Genomic DNA, 14,422 nt, shown 5'->3' with positions numbered 1-14,422 from the left:
TCCTATCGTTTTTCATCACACTCTTTTAAACAAATAAGATGCATCAATAAAGAACATTCCCAGAAGAAATGAAAGAAAAAGAGAAGAGAGAACAAATCCTTTCTTTGGCTTATTTTCTTGGTATGTATATATAATTTGTTATATACACTCTAAAAAATGCTGGGTTGTTTTAACCCAATTTTGAGGTAAAATATGGACAAACCCAGCCTTTGGTCTACAGTTTTAAATTATATTTTTAACCCAATGGCTGGGTTTGTCCATATTTTACCTCAAAATTACATTACATATACATATATATATATATACACACACACACACACACACATATGCTGGGTTGTTTTAAGTCCACTCGAGTTAAATTAAAAATACTTTTCATGATTATTAATGTATGTTAATAAAATATTTCTTTAAATTGATTGACACCCCCATGATTGCTGATTTTCTAGTGCGCAACTACGCATGACAAATTGTAATAAAAATACTTTTAACACCACCTACTTGTCACGGGGTGAGGTGCAGGGGTGCAGGAGTGCAGGCAGAAGTAGCGGGAGGAATCCAGATTAACACCAAGATACGAATTTATTTTAAACACACAGGCAGGAAGACAGGGTTTCACCAAGTAACATCAAACATCGACCGACCAAGACAGACTGAATAAGATGGAACTAAATACACAGAGGAATCAAACTAAACGAGGTGCAAACAGGTGAAAATGATGATGACAGGACGAGGAACAGGTGGCTGATTGGGGAGTGAGTCCGGGAGTAGAAACAAAGACCCCGTTTACACCTGGTATTAAAATGCGATCTGTATCCAGATAAGTTATCCGGATAATAAAAAAACGCATGTTAATGCAAGGTGTAAACGCGTTGTGATCGGATCGTGATCGGATCTGACTGACCACATCTGGAGGTAGTCTGGCTCGCATTGTGTCCGGATCTTTACTAGTTGTAAACGCAATCTGGTTGTTGAAACCACATATGTATATTTTACTCCTCCCAAAAATGCTAAAAATAAACGAGTGAGAGCGTGTTATATAGGCTATATGTCATGTTATAGCCTAGTCAGATGCGACACGCGACACGCATCACCGCAGATGAGCAGCTGAGCGTCTATTCAACGTGCAAACATCGCAAATAAAAGTGAAAGTAAGTCACAGACGCAGTTAACACATCTTCAAGTAAAGAAACGAAATTATCTTACCAGGCCTGTTGCCACTCTCTCTTATTGATGTCTCTGATTTGGAAATTAGCTGATGATCAATAAAATGCCGCTCAGATCTGTTGCTTTTGGTGGCGTGCAATCCAATAAATCTGCATATAACGCAGGAGGTGAAGATCGGATTTATATCCGTTTTGCAAAAACACATTTATGTGGCCAGGTGTAAATGGAATCAGTACTTATTATCCGGATAACTTATCTGGATACAGATCGCATTTTAATACCAGGTGTAAACAGGGTCAAAAGGATCCGGGGAAGTGTAGTGCAGATGACGAGACAGACCGGTGCAGACAGAGGACTGTGAGACACTACTATGTGGCCTTTTTACCCTAAACTGATCATATTTTTTAAACTCTAAGTAAATTCAGTAAAAAAAAAAAAAAAAAAAAAGGATTTCTCTAAGTAAATAAAAGTAAATTAGGGAATCAACCCTCACTGGTCTCGACTCGGACTCGACCGTCTCTGGTCTCGCACTCGACTCTCTATGGACTCGGTCTTGACTCGGACTCGACTCTCTCTGGTCTCGGTGTCGACTCGGACTCGAGTGAGGTGGTCTCGACTACAACACTGCTTAGAATATCAAAACTGCTGGCGGTAGATCCTATTTAGCACCTAAACTTGTTAGCATTGTAAATCTAGACTAAAAACGCATCTCTTAAACCTGACATAAACATAGAACATTATACATTCCTATTATTCAAATCAGTTCAATTATTATTAGGCTGCATACATTAGGTCAGCCGGAACCGGGAACACTTCCTATAACACCCCATGTACTCGTTACATGATAAGAATGGCATCTACGTTAACGTTAGTCTGTCTCATCCTTATCCCGAGGTTATCGTAGTCAGCCGGATCCGGGCCGTATGGACCTGCGCCTCGACATGACCTCAAAACATTCTTGAAGTGTCAGCAGAGACCATGTCAACTAGCCCTGTGAAGGCCTCTAATCCTCAACAAACCCGTCTCCATACCGGAGTGATGACTCAGACCTTTAACTAGATTGAACTGGATAATATTCTGAATGTTCCAATCCAATCTGACTTCTGACCTGTAATGCTGCCTGAATCATAATCATACACTGTTCGCTCGTTGGCCAGAGGAGAACTGATCCGGGTTTTTTTCTCCATTCATTTTGGTTCTTTGCCACTGTCACCTTTGGCTTTTGGCTTCTTTGTTGGGGACATTTAATACTCAACAATATTATTGATCCGCCTGCATTGACACCTTCATATGAGAACTGAACTGAGCTGAATGAGGACGTCCCTGTTTTCTCCAGAGCGGCTGTATAGATGAATTAACTACATTTATTACTTTTTTACAACAAAAATGAACCACCACTAAACTTACTTAAGATGGACTATGACACTATTTCACACATACACACTTTGTTGCATTATTTTCTATCTTAACAATCTGTATTGTAAAAAGCGCTATATAAATAAATGTGACTTGAAGATCTCCAGCAGGCATCTTTCCATGGTGCAGCGTCAGAGATCGCATGTGTGAATGTGAACAGAACAGATACACACTTTCACAAAGATCAATAATGATTGGAGTTTTGCTGCAGGGTAATGGATGAGACAGACATGAATCAATTTCAGCCACATTTATGCTGACATTTACACTGTGACATAAAATATTTCATCAAGACACTAACCTAAGTATTAAACTTCCCCATGTAACTCGTCCTGCATTGTTTATTATTGTTATCCCATGCAATAAAACTTGTTATTTGTGCTTGGGGGGTGATTCGATTGAAAAAAAAAAATCTGTAAGGCAGTAACAGATGGGTTTTTGGACTTGGGGACAGTAAAAACCATCCTGAACACCCAAGCAACCAAAAAGAAACAGACTAAATACTACTCAGAACGCCATAGCATTGGCAACCACCCATACAGAAAAGGGCCACATTTTGAAATAAAATTAAATCTGTCAAGGCAATTCTCAAGAGTCCCCCTCAGGTTGAAATTGCACGTTTTTTTGTTTGTTTGTTTTTTTCCGGATGGGGCGGTCAGAGTACCGGCAACTTGTGAGAAATGGCGGTACGCAAAAAAAAAAAGCGAGGGTTAGATTACAATATAGAACTTCCAGCGTTGACAAATGAACCTATGACACTGTTGATATTTGGACTTGGGGCTGTTATAGTCAGTGTTGTGCAAGTTACTTCCAAACTGTAATACATTAGGTATTACTTGTGACTGTTTTTAAAAGTAATTCATTACCTTACAATATTACTGTCCCAGAATTGTAATGCGTTACATTACTCATGTATTACTTTTGAGTTACTTTCACCAAAATAACTAAGTAGAACTTAACTTTTGGGCTGTAACGATAAGCAATATGAAACCGAAATCGCGATTCGCCAGATCCACGAACCTACAGAATCGCGACACACCTCTTCCAACTCCAGCATTATTCTCCTTACCGTCCAGATCCAAAGCTGCCTTATCTTTAAATTAGGCTAATAGTATTATTTGAAGTTAACATTATAAAATACGTAGACCTACACCACAAAACTAGTTGAGGATAAATTATTTAAAATTGGGGAAGTCCAGCATTATGGACATGACATTTGCAGTCAAAACTTGAAATAAAAATTCTCAGAAAATACATGTATTGAAACGTATATAGGCTACTTCCTTAAAGGACTCCAGACATTAGACAAATATCAGTCTATGTTTTATTTTTAATATTAGGGAAAAGACACACGTGACACACGTGCGTGACAAAAACGTGACACACGTGCGTGACAAAAAAATAGGAGGCAAAATATATTTTTTGTAATTCTGTTAATTACACTGCGCAAATCGGATGAGGAAGGGTTGGCTCTCCAGTCTCCATAGAACTTAAAATATTCATTTTATTTTAGTTTTCGTGTTCGTATTTATGAGGAAAAAACAATGTTACAGACGCGACCGCTCTGAACTGGCACTAAAAGACTGCTTTAAAACTTTCACATAGTCTGTTGCCTTTAAGAAGTAAAAGCAGACAATACACTGTAATACAACTGTAATACAAGCCTCACTGAACATGTACCGAGTAAAATATTACTGAAAATTGATTAGTAATGCCTTACACTACTGCGTTACAGCAAAAAGTAATATGTTACAGTAATGTATTACTTTTGTAATGCGTTACTCCCAACACTGGTTATAGTATGTATGCATATGGTATGAGCATGCAAGTACGTGTACGCCATTCAGGTCTATAAGTATAAATGTGGTTTATGTGTGTAATGTATGCACATAGATAATTTTCTTTAAATATAGGTGTAAATACATGTTTGATATATGCATGTATATATTATTAGTGTTCATTATCAAGTAATTTTAATCATTTATTTTGTATATTAAATTTTTCCTCATATGTTTTTATATTCATATATTTATGAAGTCAGTCGCATACTCATTTAGTTTCTTGGAGTACAATATGTATGACTTATAACATCTACGAATGAGTGCAGGGGGGAGGTTTTGTGTCTGACACTTATTGTGATGGTTATTAATGTTTCCCTGTTTATGAAAAGCTAAATAATGGGGAAAAAAACAATTCAAATAAATTATATTAAATTGCAAATATAACCTAAATATAATTATTAAATTAAATTAAGATAAGTTAAGTTAAATTAATACTTGAAATATGTGAAAATATTAATTGAAAAATGTTTTAAAAAAACGTGTTCCTTCTTATTAATAATAATACTTTATAATATAATTTAATACTAAATGTAAAAAATAAAAGAAATTACAAATGGAATCTATAATGATAGAATAAATTAAATTAAGATAAGTAAAAAAAACTTGAAATATGTAAAAATATTACTTGAAAATGAAAAAATATTAATACTAATAATAATAGATTTAATTTGCACCATCATTTTAATCGAATTAATATGTAAATGTAATAGTGAATGTTAGGCTATTTAAAATAAAAAAATACAAATGTAATATATAGTCTAATTACTAGATTAAATTAATAATATATTACTTAAGATACTTTGCAGATTTTGTTTTCATTTCATTACACCTGCAAACAAATATAAATGTCTAATTTGTCATCATGCCAATAAAACCCACTAAACGGAAAAGTAAAATGGATTTGAGAGAGGGGGGATTAAAGAGAGATGTTCACAGATATTTAAGCACTGCTGTGTGGACGTAGGTGGGCACTGAACCACCTTTATCTCTCCGCCAATCAGACGTGAGCTGTTGTAGGAGTCCCTCTGGGCCGAAGAGCTCTCTCTCTCTCTCTCCATCAGATGACTCTGTTAGTTTTCCTGCTGGTTCACTCACAACGGCTGATTGATATTCCAAAGCCGTTCGCTCCGAACGCACCAAATACTAAAGCTCTCCATGACACCGGTGCCCTCTCAGCTCATGAACAACAGAAAGCAGATAGACACCGGAAAAGACCCCCTGTCAGAAAGAGAGAGAGAGAGAGAGAGAGAGAGAAACCCTTCTAAAGAAAACAATCTCCTCCACTTGGTTTGTTTTAAGAGTCCAGGGGATAGAAAAATCAATAACAGAAGCCACCGAGACACAGAGAGAGGAGGAAGATGAGAAAAAAGGAGGAGGAGAGGGAGGGGAAGACAGCAGAAATTAAAATGTTGAAATTCACTACAAACCCTATTATCATGGACATCATGAGGACAGAAGCAACAGAGCCGTCTCTGCACAGCATTACCAGGCGCCTTTGTCCGCTCTCACACGCCACAGAGATACTCCTGCCATTTTAGTTTCATCAGATCATCAAAAGTACAATTATCATTTAATACTGTCCAAGGTTTTAACACAATTAATTATATTAGTAACTACTATTAGTGTGTAACGTTGCTGTTTGAGCATAAACAACATCTGCAAAGTTACAACACTCAAAGTTCAAAGCAAAGAGAGATATTTGCTTTTAAAGAAATTGCTTTTTAAGGACTACAACAAACAGCTGGTAGGGACTACGTGAGCTTCCTCCCGGGTTAGTGACATCAATCCATCTCACCAATCTTTCATTTGAAAGCCACGATTCTAGCATCAAACCGCATTCTTAAAAATATATAAAAATTACAACATATGCTCTCAATGACAAACGAGGAACAGTTAGTTCACGGCTAGATTATTGTAATGCGCTGGCTGGTTGCCCTGCATGCTTAATAAACAAGCTCTGGCTGTTCAAAATTACTAGAATCACTAACCCTAAAATTAACATTACCCAAATTTACAAAGAACGCGATATCGCTACTATGATATAGATTATCATGACAGAATATGCTAATCAATGACTAGAAGATAACTAATAACTACCTAAATTCATCAACTAACCATGAGGTAAAAGGACAAAGGCCATCGAAGCTCTGCCCTCTCTACTGGGAGCAGCAGTACATTGCATTTGCATTTAAAGGGACAGACACCCTTAAAAATTAATTTCAGCAAGCTTATATAAAAATATCTGTGGGGTATTTTGAGCTAAAACTTTACATACACACTCTGGGGGCATCAGAAGCTTATTTTTTTACATCTTAAAAGGGAATAATACCCTTATAAATGTTTCTATTTCAAATAAATGCTGTTCTTTTGAACTTTGTTCATCAACGAATTATGATGTGTGATGATTTCCACAAAAATATTAAGCAGCACAACAGTTTTACAACACTTATACGACATGTTTCTTGAGCATCAAATCATCATATTAGAATAATTTCTGAAGGATCATGTGACCCTGAATGATGCTGAAAATTCAGCTTTGCATCACAGGAATAAATTACATTTTAAAATATATTCAAATAGAAAACAGTTATTTAAAATTTTAATAATATTTCACAATATTACTGTTTTTACTGTATTTTTAATCAAATGCACGTAGCCTTGGTGAGCATAAGAGAGAAAACTTGAAAGAAAACCCTATGAAGTGTTTGTGTGAATTGATTCCTGAGAATATTGTTTAGTGAACTGAAATAAGCCTCTGGCTGTAACTTCAAAACTATAGCTGAGGGCTACTAAATTAATTCATAAATGTTTGATTTACATTTGATTTTGCCAAATTCAAGGTTTTGAATCTTTAAAAGACTTTCGGTTGAAGCCATGTACAGTAGGAACAATAAAACATGTTCTGTCAGTCTATGAAATAATCACTTTCAGACAGACAGAAATTCTGATCGCAAATTCTTCACACATTTCCAGAACTTTCCGTTTTCAATGCAACCTTTAAAAACTGCCGTGGGATATTTGAAGGAGAGCTTTTCTCTAGCAGTCTGTTATTGTGATCTGATCTATTTCAGACTGACCCAGATGTGGTTGGCCGTTGTGCATTTCGGTCAAGCGTTCTCTTCCTGTTTCTGTTGAAAGGCTGAAAAGTGGATCAAAGGAGACTTCTGACTTGCAACGCGAGACTACAAAAGTTAACATTGAAACCATCAGAATATTTAAACTGATCATCAAACCATTCTTATGTCAAATATTGCAGTCAATTCAACACAACAATAAATGTAAGAATGGTTTACAGAAACAGTAACAGAATAATTCGGCTCATACACAAAAAAATGGTTTGCTACTGCTTTCCAATTTTATTATTGGCTATTATTCCCATTACTTATTAACACAGTCAGGAAATGTATGAATTTACATTATTTATGAAGTAAATATTGTATATTTAATTAATATTTTGTCGTCTCTCTAGTTTTTGCGAGTGTTGTTAATTTCTTTGCATGATAGCCTGGTCAAAAATAATGTCCGCACAATTTGCCATGTTTCATTGCGTTACTATCACAAATTGACTCCAGGCACTGGCCAATATGCTGGCAAAAACTTTAACAAATGTTTAATAATATTCTAATAAAGGATAAAGTCTAGACTGGATAATGGCTACTTTTGGCTATATCAGATTCATATTTTTATTATATAACACCCCATTTTTTAAATGCAGTGTTCCCTTTTATTGTCCACTGTACATTCATCATCAACAGGACAGCATGTGTATTATGATCTTGACAAAAGGATCACAAAGTCACATTGAATGAATACATTGATTTAAGTGTGTTGATGTGCCAGACAAACAGCTAAATACCTGTTCAACATATTGACCACGTGTAAGGCGGTCAGCAGAGCTGAAATAAGGGGGGTCACAGCATTTCACTGCATTCAATAAACAGAAATCTGAGTTAATGAAGAGCTTTGTCACTTTGACAAATGAAAACGCCTCTTTTTAACTGAGCAAAATTGCATTGTATGGTTGGGTATCGTTTGAATTTGAACGATTCTGATTCCGATTCCGATTCCTTGTTTCGATTCCGGTTCCTAACGATTCTCGATTCCGATTCTTTTAAGAGGCAGGGTCAAAAAAGTTTAGCTAACCTTGTTAACCAACGGTCTTTCTGAAGGAAATAATCCTTTCTGAAGGAAATACTCATTCTGTAAAAATAAGAAAAAAAATAAAAATAAAAATACTCATTCACAAATTTTGCATTTTACCGAGATTTCGTTATTTTTAGAAAAGTGAAGCCACACTTTGGACCGCCGACGTAAGCTACTCATGTTCGACTCACACGGTTATGCCAACATTTCCGGTAGACGCTTCTTCGTTGGTGTTGTTCAGCGGTTTCTTCTTCCGCTCTTCTTCTGTGAATATCAAAACTAGGAATCGAAATTTTATCTTTTGAACGATTCCGGGAAAACGAAAAGTTAGTCCCGGTTCCAATCGATACTCGATTCTCGATACCCAACCCTAATTGTATATAATGCATATTAGCATTATGACATTTTTTAACCAATATCATCTTTAAATGAACACTTTTTACAGTATCCTTGTTAAATATGTTACATGTACTTACCATAGTAGCTAATAACAGTAAATTATGCATAATTACATGCAACTAACCCTGAACCAAATCCTAATCCTACCCATAACCCCACTGTAAAAAAATATTGTTGGTTTAACTTAAAAAAATGAAGTAACCTGGTTGCCTTAAAAATTTAAGTTCATTGAACTGGAAAAATTGAGTTAATACAATGAAGGAGATTGATTTAAGCATCAGAAACTCAAAATATTATGTTATCTGAACTACATAAATTGTTTAAGTTGATTTGACAAAAGAAAAAATGTTGTGATTACAAATCTAGTAGCTTAATATTTCTCATTACACTAACAATGACACCTTAAAATAAAGTCTAACCAAAAATTGTATGTGAATCAGTATGCATTAAGCAACACTAAATGTTTAAACGGCTGTATACCATGTTTTTAAATTGGCATGTAGTTATCATAGTTATTTTGCTTTTTGTGAAACCAGGTTTAAAATGCCTTTGCAAATCAACAGAATTTCCGAAAATTTCCGACTTAATATTTTTTTCTGGTGAAATAAAAACATAAATGAAGAATAAAGCCAAAATATGAAATGTGAAATATTAAATATTTTCATGATTTGTAATCACAACATTTTTTCTTTTGTCAAATCAACTTAGAAAATGTATTTATTTCAAATAACATAATATTTTGAGTTTTTGGTGATTAAATCAATCTCCTTCATTGTATTACCTCAATTTTTCCATTTCAATGAACTTAAAATTGAGGCAACCAGGTTAAACCAACAATATTTTTTTACAGTGTAATCCACTCTTTTGTCGAGGGAGTCAAAATAACAATTTTCACCTGAGATAGTCAGATTACAGGGGTGTAAAATGGCTTTAGAAAGTTGTCAGAATCATTATATATTTTTACACAGAGATTGGTATGTCTATATCAGTAAACTCTGTTAACTTTATCAATATTTGATACATTAACGGTGATTATTTAAAAATGGGAATTTTGCCAGAAGTTTGCATGCCTGAAACTCAAGAAGTATTAAACATCTTTCAATATCCTTGTTCTGAACTTTTCTTTTGGTATCTTTTGGGATTTCAATGTGATTTCAGTGCTGAAAACGCAAATGTGGTTCACTTTGCATACTTTTTTCTTTTAAAGAGGAATATCTGAAGAACAAATAATTGACACAGAATGACCCTGCTACCTGTGGCATATACAATTATAGCCGTCTACTGAATACTGTACATAGGCTACTGTAATTTCAAAACAGTAGTTGACCACAAGAAGTAAGCATACTAAGCATTTAAAAAGGGTCACCATGACTTTGCCGAGACAGACATGTTTTGTTATCAACTCCAGGAACATGTTTCATATAAAGTCTATAGAACTGTTAAAATCATAGATCAAGTGTCAGGAATGCTGGAAAGAAATACATGCAAAGAGAAGATTAAGAGAGATATGAGAGAGGTCACTGTCGACACTAAAAGCTTAAGATTGATTGTTCATTTAAGACTCGGACTGAACAAAGTGTGCATTAACAAGAGATGTAATTTCAACTCGATTCTCAGAGATAATGAACGCAAATCACATTAGACACCCCTGCAGTCTTTCTTCTCTCATCCTCCACCAGATATCCCACTAATATAACAGTAAATAAGAACATCCACTGCTGGCCATCTTAATTAGATTAGAGTAAAATCCTCATACACACATGGACCCTTACAAACGCACACACACACTCACTTCATTAATCCAGTGGTAATTTGCTTTCACTTGCTATCAGCCAGAACAAATCGTTCTGTCTCAGGAAAACATTTGCAAGAAGTGCGAGAGAAACATGAGGCTAATTGAGGGAGAACAGCATTAGGACGCAGCAGGACGCCTGTTACCGGACGCGGATAAATCTGTGGATTACACCCGCACGGCCCGTCAGAGGATCAGGGTTTGAGTGGATTACAACTGGACATCACAGCCCTCAAATCCGCTTCAGCACAATATCCTATCAAGAAGATAATGAGACAAAAGGGTCTGTGATGGAGATTTAGGGGCAATGAGGCCTCATATATATAAATGATGTGTATACTATATATATATATATATATATATATATATATATATATATATATATATATATAGTATACACATCATTTTAAAGGGAGGGTTTAATTGCGATTTCCCTTTTTTCATTTTAAACAGTGTTTAATGTTGCTGTTGGTGAACTGCAAACTGCACAGTTGCAGCACAACCCTTGAACTCCTCTAACTTCAAGCCAAAACTGAAGTTATAAAGTGATGAAAATGTCCTGCTTTTCAAAGATCAGCTCTACAGTAAAATATGGAGGGTGAGGAAGAAAAACAGGATAAAGAGGAAGAAAACCAAAGATATAAATATATTTTGTTAGTTTGTTTTTGGTGAGAGCAATTTTTGATCAATTTGGAGGCATTTCTAGTTATTTATATATTTATTTTTCTAATACAGAAGAGATATTATTTCTATCATTATTTCATTCAATATTTTTGAAACCTGTCATAATAAAACATGTTGAGTAACCTCTGAGAAGCCTATAGTGAAATTAATGAGGCATCTTTGAGGAAACTTTGAGTAGGCTATCATTTGAGTATCTGTTTGCCGGGCCGAGTGTCCTGGTTTTTGGTAATCAAAATGTGGTCACCCTAGTATATAGCCTAATATTAACACCACATCGCCACCACTACTTACTATTGTTTGTGCTGTTGATTTCATGACGGCCCTCCAAAATGATGTCACTTCCTGGAGGATGATGTAAGGAAGTGGCTGTTGTTGGTCAGTTTTTTCTTTTAATTGGAAGGAAAATGTCTTGAAAATTGTCGCTGTGTCCAAAATCTCCACTCAAACTCCGTACAACATGTAGGTCGTAGGGAGTAGAGCAATATTATAGTGAGCTCACCAGCATAATAGAAACACCACTTTCGGACACTGCTCGATCGTCTCTTGGCGAAGTTGATTACATCATCTGTCAGCTGGTGCCGAGCCGTCTCTGGGCTAAATAGATTTTTTTTTTTTTTTTTTTTAAATAAATACATCACATTTTATTGACCTTATTTCTCCAAAATTTAAAAAACTAAAAGTCATTTCTGGCCGTTTCTGTTTTAATGCACTACTCCGCACACATAACTTATTTTACGATCAGCGCAATGCATGATGGTATATAGGGCTTGGGTTAGTTACCATCGGTTGAAAGTCTACTGGCTTTGATTGTACCATTGTATACTTTTCAACATGCATTCTGGGATACATTGAGTGGACTATAGGGTATAATAATCATCACTATACATTCGGACAGCACTACAAAATGGCGAGCTCACAATATAGTCCACTTTATAGTAGTGGGTGATTTCGGACAAGCAAAGTAAAAATGAAGTTACACCTGGACTTTTACATTTTAAAGGTTAACAATCAGTATGTATCAACATTTTCAATAAACAAACTGAAAAAAAAAACTTTTTAAATGTTAATAATCAGTACAAAAATGGCAATAACTGCTCACAGCAAAGAACTGAAATTATATCAAATTCACCCCATATAGTCCTACAATTTAATATGATAAAGAAAAAACTACTAAGATTTCCAGTTATACAAATGCTTATGTTCAATATTTTATTCAACATATGAGCACATTTGGAAGAAATAATCCAATTATACCGACTGCAACCCCTTTAATTACTTATTCATTGGATGCTTAGCTGCACAGTATTGTCATCATTTTTGTAACGTTTCAGCTTCAGCACAATAAGCCCCATATTTATCAAAGATCTGTGTTTATGAGCAATACTTTGTCTCCATGTATTTGATTGATCTGCCCATCTGCGGCTGCCAGAGTTGGATCAGTAACACACACACCGGCTGGCAGCACTGCATCTGAAGGTGTTATTTCATTAGAGATTCTCTCTTTGCTGACACAGGTCTGCAAGACTGATGTCTGAGAAGATTGAACACTCATCATCCACTTACCTTACATTCATCAAAACACACACACACACGACTGACAACTGTTAGCTACTTTCCATGAATAGGGTATACAGTATTTATATACACAAAGAAATGGCAACATATTGACTTATTTTTACAATGTGTGTGTATATACAGTGTGTGTGTGTATATATGTATATACATATACACACCCCACAATACACAACCCTAATGTTATTTTATATAAATGTGAACATAAATCATTTTGCTTTTACCATCATTTTAGATCAACAGTGACATTGCATAATTAATTATATTCAGTGCAAAGACATTTAATGCATTTAAAACCAAATGAGTTATAGAGTCATGCTATAGGTGTTTTATTTTCTTGTTGGATGACAGTTCTTTGAATATCTAATACGTCTCACAATAAAAACCATCAGTGGATACTAAAATGTACCATATTCAAGAAAAGTACACTTTAACATGCCATCATATTTAGCTAATGGCAATAAAACATTGGCTGTCTGAAATAAATGCTAAAGCAGCAAGTCATTGGCTGACTTGGCAGAAATATTTGGTTTCAGACACGGCTATTATCAGTTAAGCGTCCCTGAAGCCTCTCAACCCTAGGTTACACAGCACTGACCTCAAACAGCAGCAGTTTATGGATGCCCGGCGTCAGACCCATATTCGTGGGGCTCGTGATGCAGGTTTTGTTGAAACTGGGTCACAGGTGTTCATTCCATCCAGGGGAATTCATGAAGCCATTCCTCTAGCCCGCTCATTTCTGTCCGTCCTCTGGTTGCGTTTCCAGCTAACCTATTTGTCTAAGGAATTCACATTTGGCTTATGCTGGTTGACAATTTGTCTTTTTAACCACATTAAAAATATGAGAATTAATGTCAGCTTTGCTCCAATTTAAGCTCTGTTTGCTCTCTGGGCCTGCATGACCAAACTCTTGTTATTTCATGTTTTAGTATCGCTTGCACAGAAAATGTCTTCAGTACTGAACACATACGACTTAACTTAATATGGCTAACATCTTTATTGAAGAAAGTTGGTTTGCCCAGCGGCCATGTTCAAAAGTGTGGGGTCGGTATAAGATCTTAAAGAAATTAATACACATTAGGTTGCTCAAAAAATAGACAGTAACAAAATGTACAATATTAGCACTAAAATATGAAGCATCAACATTGATAAATGTTTAAGCAGCAAATCGGCATATTAGAATCATTTCTGAATAATTATGTGACACTTGATGCTGAAAAATTACATATTTATATAGAAAACGGTTAGAATAATATTTCACAACATTACCATTTTTACTGTATCAAATGAATGCAAAGTTGACGAGAATAAAAAACGTAATCTTTATAAAATCAAGCAAATCTTATTGATCCCAAACTTTTGATTTGGTAGTATATTACTATATTTCTTATTCAATATATTCTGATTTTAC

This window comes from Pimephales promelas, chromosome 11 (genome assembly GCF_988280905.1).
Source record: "Pimephales promelas chromosome 11, fPimPro1.hap1.1, whole genome shotgun sequence".
Taxonomy (NCBI): Eukaryota; Metazoa; Chordata; class Actinopteri; order Cypriniformes; family Leuciscidae; genus Pimephales; species Pimephales promelas.
Note: the sequence above shows the minus strand (reverse complement) of the source record.